The sequence below is a fragment of the Mustela lutreola genome, chromosome 7, assembly GCF_030435805.1.
Source record: "Mustela lutreola isolate mMusLut2 chromosome 7, mMusLut2.pri, whole genome shotgun sequence".
Taxonomy (NCBI): Eukaryota; Metazoa; Chordata; class Mammalia; order Carnivora; family Mustelidae; genus Mustela; species Mustela lutreola.
Genome location: NC_081296.1, coordinates 7,740,210 through 7,746,248, shown reverse-complemented (window position 1 = coordinate 7,746,248; position 6,039 = coordinate 7,740,210).

The following is a 6,039-nucleotide window of genomic DNA, read 5'->3' as shown; positions in this document are numbered from 1 at the left end:
TATAATGTCACAGAGTAGTTTCACTGCCTTAAAAATCCTCTCTGCTAGGATGTCTGGGTGGCTCAGTCCGTTAAGTCCCACTCTTTTTTTTTTTTTTCCAAGGATTTTTTTATTTACATATTTGACAGAGAGAGACACATCAAGGAAGGGAACACAAGCAGGGGGAGTGGGAGAGGGAGAAGCAGGCTTCTCGCTGAGCAGAGAGCCCGACACAGGGCTCAATCCCAGGACCCTGGGATCACCACCCGAGCTGAAGACAGATGCTTAATGATTGCGTCACTCAGGTGCCCCAAGTGTCCAACACTTGATTTTGGCTCAGGTCATGACCTCTGAGTCTTGAGATCAAGCCCCGCATTGGGGTGTGCTGGGTATAGAGCCTGCTTGAGGTTCTCTCCCTCTCCCTCTGTCCTTCCCCATCCCCCCATCTTACTCTCCCTCTCTCAAAAAAATAAATATAAATAAATAAATAAATAAATAAAATCCTTTGTGCTGTACCTATTCATCCTTCCTGCTGGCCCTTCCCCCACAAAACCTCTGACAACCATTGATTTTTCACAAAATGCCTCATATTACAGGTGCATCGTTTTGTATGTTGCTTTTTTTCAGCCACCGGAATATCTTCCTGTATTAACAAATAGAGATATTCATTTTTTAAAACTCTACCCCCAACATAGGACTTGCACTCACAACCCCAAGATCAAGAGTTGCTTGCTCTACCAACTGGGCCAGCCAGGCGCCCCAGCGATGTTCATTTTTTAAAAGGCCAAATAGAATTCTAAGGTATAGATATTCCAAACATTATTTATCTAGACCTCCGTTTATAAATGTTTAAATTATTTGTATATATTTTGGCTATAAATATTGCTATAATAAATATTCTTGTACATATCTTGGCAGTATGATTCTATCTATCGTATTTCTAGGAATAGAATTGTTTGTTTTCCTTCCAAAAGGACTACCCCAATTCCTATTACTGCCAACGGGAGAGTGAATTATTTTGCTCCCTGTCAACACTACTGTGTATTATCATGCTCTAATACTTTTGCTAATACCACAGAAGAAAAGCAGTATATTTGTTTTGATCTGCATTAAAAAAATTACTAATGAGGCCAAGTTTTTTGCTCTGTGATCTGCTTATTCCTTTTTTTTTTTTTTTAAAGATTTTATTTATTTACTTGAGAGAGATCACGAGCAGGCAGAGAGGCAGGCAGAGAGAGAGGAGGAAGCAGGCTCCCTGCGGAGCAGAGAGCCCGATGTGGGGCTCGATCCCAGGACCCTGGGATCATGACCCGAGCCGAAGGCAGAGGCTTTAACCCACTGAGCCACCCAGGCGCCCCAACCTGCTTATTCTTATCCTTTGCCCATTCTTCTACTGAGTTGTAGGTCTTTCTCACGCTCTGCTGTATAAACTCACAGTAAATGAGAAATTAGTCCTTTGTCACATGTGTTACAAATATTTCCCCTACTTTGTCATGTGACTTTGGTTTCAGTCTTTTATGCTATATAGACATTTTTAACTCTGTGTGTTCCAATTTATTTCTTTTTATTCCTGGGTCTGAGTGCATTTGTTTTATAATTTTTAAAAAAAATTCAGTTTGTGTGTGTGTGAGAGAGACACAAAGAGACAGAGAAGCAACTGAAACACACAGCGGTAAATGGCCATTAGTGGAAAGCCTATGCCCAGACCTTTCCCTGGGGATGTTTCTAGCTCCCAGGCCACGTGGCCGCATTGATCTCAGTCAGCGGCTTCAATCTTTGTGAGGGAGGAGTTTCGGAGAAGCAGTCTGGTTTGACAAGCCGGTCAGGGATTTTGTCCCGCAGCCTCTTGTACATGCCATGGGCCTCGCACACTTGTACTGCAGATCTCAAGATTTTTTTCTTTCTCTTTTCAATGGTCAACTAACTATTCCAGTGATAATTTTTCTTCTTATGAAATAAGCAGCCTAGGGATTATATACACAGCTGACTCTTGAACAATGCAGGTCCATTTGGATGAGGAATTTTTTTTTTTTTAAGTAAGCTCTCTCTCAGTGTGGGGCTTGAACTCATTACCCAGAGATGGAGTCGAATGCTCTCCCAACTGACCCAGCCGTGTGCAAGGTCCTATATGCGGATTTTCTTTTTTTAATAAATAACATACAGCATTGTAAAGGTTTTTTCTCCTATGGTTTTCTTTTTTTTTTTTTCTCTTATGATTTTCTTAACAATATGTTCTCTACCTTATTTTATTGTAAGAATACAGTATATAACACGTATACTGTATTAATGTTAATTGATTGTTTCTGTTATCAGTAAGACTTCTGGTCAACAGGCTCTAAGTTTTGGGGCATCTGGAGTTCTGAGTAGATTTCAATTGCTGGGGTAGAGGTGGGGGTGATGTCAGTGCTTCTAGCCCCTAGTTGTTCAAACGTCAACTGTATACATACAGTATGTGTGTATAGTGTGTGTGTGTGTGTGTACACATGTATTTACATTTCTTCCTTTCTATCTTTGTAATTAGTCTTCACTTGTAATAACTTGGGGGTACATGGATGATTCTAGAGCTAAATCCCCTTTAAAACACACTCTGCCTTAAGTCCTTCCTGGTTCCACCGGTGCCTCTGTGTTCGGCAACTGCCAGTTCAGACAAAGCTGCCTCCTGAGTCATTCTGCCCAGCCCAGAGCAGCCTTGTGTCTTCCGAGAAATATCCCTGACTACAGCAGTTCAGAGTAGGGCATGGGAACTGGCCAGAGATTGTAAAGCCATTCTCTTCCTTCTTGGCACCAAGGGGCTAGAGAAGCCCAGGTCAGCACAGGACAACTGAGAGAGAGAAAACCCAGCGTCCCAGGAGGAGAAAGACAAGGACCAAAGACACCCCCTCCACCCCCATTACACTAACGACAAGCTGTTAATTAAAAAATAAATAAATAAACAAAAACAACACAAAACAAAAAACCCAAAATATGGGGAATACTTCAGGCCTTGTTAGGAGGGGTGAAAATTTCCTTCAAAAATGAAAATGAAAACAAAAAATCCTGTTCTAGCTCTTCTTTTCACAGGGGCATGCGTCATGGGGCCCTTAACTTCACATTGTTCAGTGATAATTCTTGGACTGAATTTCACTCCTTCCTCTTTCAAATAAGTGCTTCCCTGATCTCATTCCCTCGTTTCTCTTGCTCCTGTGGCATTCCCACCAGGAGCCCCCCTTTAGATTTTTTTTTTTCTTCCCTTTGGGCCAGTCTTAGAGCCTCCTACAGCACTGGTCACGATAGAATCTTTTCCCAGGCTGGTTTAGTGGTCCCGCTCCTGTGGCGTAACTAGCAAAAATGAGACACACAGGTTTCCTTCAAACTAAGAAATCCCCTTCTAGACAGCGAGGACATAGGGTAGTTTGAGCAATGGTAGGGAGGTTGGGGGTGTCTTGGGCGGCGGGGGGGGGATACTTCCTGCGTCCTCAGGGCCTGAAGGCGCCACTACCTCAATTCAGGTCACTGGCCCTGCTCCTGACCCAGTGCTCTAGAAAGCACCGCCCATCCCCATTCTTATCATCTCGTGAATTCTAGCTGACCTGGGTGCTCCCTGAAAGGCTCAGGCTGAGCACTCCCTGGGGCAAGGTATCTTCTTGCTCAGCATTTAAAAATAAGTAGTGATGCGTGTATTTTCTGCCTGGTCAGGTTCTCCTAGTAGGCCTAGAGTCTCTGGAGTGGAGAGAACCTGCCCTGGTGTGGGCTACCGGTGAGGAAACTAGGAGCCAGATCTAATCCCCTCTCACCCTGGAGGATTCAGGGGTTTGGGCATGTGACAGACTCAGCCAACCAAATGCGCTTTCCCTGGTTTTGGAACCCTGAGAGGAGGGCAGGCCAACAGAAATGACTGTAGGGTCACAGGGGCTCATGGGCTCATGGGGAGGGCACACGAGCCTGGGAAGACCATTGTTGTGGTTCTTGGGGCTTTATCTAGCCCTAGTTTCTTGGCTCCCAACCAGTTTTTTTTTTTTTTTAAAGACTTTATTTATTTATTTGAGAGAGAGAGAGATCACAAGTAGGCAGAGAGGCAGGAGGAAGCAGGCTCCCTGCTGAGCAGAGAGCCTGATGCAGGGCTCGATCCCAGGACCCTGAGATCATGACCTGAGCGGAAGGCAGAGGCTTAACCCACTGAGCCACCCAGGCATCCCAGCTCCCAACTATTCTTAATTAAGCCTGATTCCTTCCCATTTACTCTGCAAGTTCCCTAATATTCTTTCAATAAGTCCTTTTTACTTAGCCAGAGTAGTTGTCTGAAGCTTTTAACCAGGAATGCCCATGGGTAGTGCAGAGCTCTGTCACCCCTGGAGTTTGGCAGATGGAGAAAAGATTTTCTTGGGGGAGCAATCCTACTCAGTAAACCGGGCTGTGTTTCTAGGCTTGCTCGCTGCCCCAGGCTGGCTTGAGCACCAGGTCCATTATGCCATAAACTGGTCTTAAATGTGAATTGCTTTCTTTTCTTTTCTCTTAAAGATTTATTTACTGGACACCTAGGTGGCTCAGTCAGTTAAGCTCTGCCTTCAGCTCAGGACATGATCTCGGGATCCTGGGACTGAGTCCTGCATCGGGCCTCCCTGCTCAGTGAGGTGCCAGCTTCTGCCTCTGCTCCTCCCCCTTGCTGGCGTGCTCTCTTTCTCTCTCAAATAAATATATGAATCTTTTTAAAAAGCAAAGATTTACTTGTGTGAGAGAGTGCACATGCGGGGGGTGGGGAGGCAAAGGGAGGAGAGAGAATGCTAAACAGACTCTCTGTGGGGCTCAGTCTCCTTACCCTAAGATCAGGGTGACTCTGAGATCACCACCTGAGCCAAAGCCATCTGACTACACCAGCCAGGTAACCTGAATGTGAGTTGCTTTCTAGCTAAACCTGGGACACTTGACACTGGCCAGGACCAATCTCCTAGACAATCAGGCACAGGAAAGAGATGGCTGGCTCCAGGAATGTCCTATGACAAGACAGGGCCAGTTTCTTGTGGCCAAGGGTTGGTTTGGGATAGGATCAGAGGTAAACACACTCTTAAGCTGCTAAAAGTTTCCGCTACCAATGCCCCAGGCCCCCACACCCAAACACATCTTTTCCCCTTCATGTACATTCTCATTCCTAGGGAGGATGGAAGTGGGGAAAAGCAAATCTTTGTAATATGAGAACATCCCCAAGAATTATCATCCTCAACTATTTTGCATATCTTCTCTAAGACTGCTGGCCAGGAGAGTGGCCACTGGAGCTCTGTCTCCAGTGCACGGAGTGCAAACGTCTTAAGTTGGCCTCCAGGTGGTGCTATTTGCACACGGTCCACTAACCCTAACACAGCAGGATGCTGCCGGGGAGGTGGTGGTCCACAGCTGAACTTCACCTTGCATCGTTACACTTGGACTGATTAAGGGCATTCATGAATGAAAGGCAGGGGAAACCGAAATAATCTTCGGAGTGGTGCAGAGAACTCTCTAAGAATGACCTCAAACTCAGAAGCTATAAAAAGACAATGTAGACAGCATAAATATTTCTATGCTAAAAAACAAAAAAACCAGCAAACTGAGAAATGGCAACTTCCATGACAAAGAACTCACTTTCCTAATATACCAACAACTCCTGCAAATAAATTTGATTAAAGCATGGGAAGAAAAAAATCTTGCCATTTGCAATGATGTGGATGGAGCGACAGAGTACTGAGCTAAGTGAAATAAGTCAACCAGGAAAAGACAAATACTGTATGATCTCACTCAGAGGTGGAATTTAAGAAACAAAACAAACAGGGGCCCCTGGGTGGCTCAGTCAGTTAAGCTCTGCCTTCTACTCAGCTCAGGATTCCAGCGTCTGGGGATTAATCCTGAGTCCCACTTCCTGCTCATTAAGAAGCTGCTTCTCGGGACGCCTGGGTGGCTCAGTTGGTTGGACAACTGCCTTGGACTCAGGTCATGATCCCAGAGTCCCGGGATCGAGTCCCGCATCGGGCTCCCAGCTGCATGGGGAGTCTGGTTCTCCCTCTGACCTTCTCCTCGCTCATGCTCTCTCTCACTGTCTCTCTCTCTCAAATA